General features: G+C 40.4%; 1 non-coding gene across 1 annotated transcript; it reads left to right on the top strand.

Moving 5' to 3' along the window:
- Positions 1–415: 415 nt before the first annotated feature.
- LOC127746863 (small nucleolar RNA R71) lies at positions 416–519 on the top strand. The gene has a single exon (XR_008008675.1). It is a non-coding gene; the product is annotated as a small nucleolar RNA R71 (small nucleolar RNA).
- Positions 520–681: the final 162 nt, after the last annotated feature.

Genomic DNA, 681 nt, shown 5'->3' with positions numbered 1-681 from the left:
GTTATAGGTGTTTCCATAAGGTTCACCCATGTAATTAACCTCTGCCATGGCAGGGTTTTCAGGATCATAAGCTTCTTCAGAAGCTGCCTCTCTAGTGCTGTTGGATGCATGTTGCAATCCTTTCAGATTTTGAGAGATTATGTTGACCTGTTGAGTCAACATTTTGTTCTGAGCCAATATGGCATTCAGAGCATCAATCTCAAGAACTCCTTTCTTCTGAGGTGTCTCATTATTCATGGAATTCCTCTCAGAAGTGTACATGAACTGGTTATTTACAACCATGTCAATAAGTTCTTGAGCCTCTTCAGGCGTTTTCTTTAGGTGAATAGATCCACCTGCAGAATGGTCCAGTGACATTTTCAAAAATTCAGAGAAACCATAATAGAATATATCTAATATGGTCCATTCTGAAAACATGTCAGATGGACATCTTTTGGTCAACTGCTTGTATCTTTCCCAAGCTTCATAGAGGGATTCACCATCCTTTTGCTTGAAGGTTTGAACATCCACTCTCAGCTTGCTCAACTTTTGAGGAGGGAAGAACTTATCTAAGAAAGCAGTGACAAGCTTATCCCATGAGTCCAGACTGTCCTTAGGTTGTGAATCCAACCATATTCTAGCTCTGTCTCTTACAGCAAAAGGGAAAAGCATGAGTCTGTAGACTTCAGGATCAACTCCATT

This window comes from Arachis duranensis, chromosome 4 (genome assembly GCF_000817695.3).
Source record: "Arachis duranensis cultivar V14167 chromosome 4, aradu.V14167.gnm2.J7QH, whole genome shotgun sequence".
In the NCBI taxonomy this organism is placed as follows: domain Eukaryota; kingdom Viridiplantae; phylum Streptophyta; class Magnoliopsida; order Fabales; family Fabaceae; genus Arachis; species Arachis duranensis.
The sequence above is the reverse complement of the archived record's forward strand: the minus strand, read 5'-3'. Positions and strand labels throughout refer to the sequence as shown.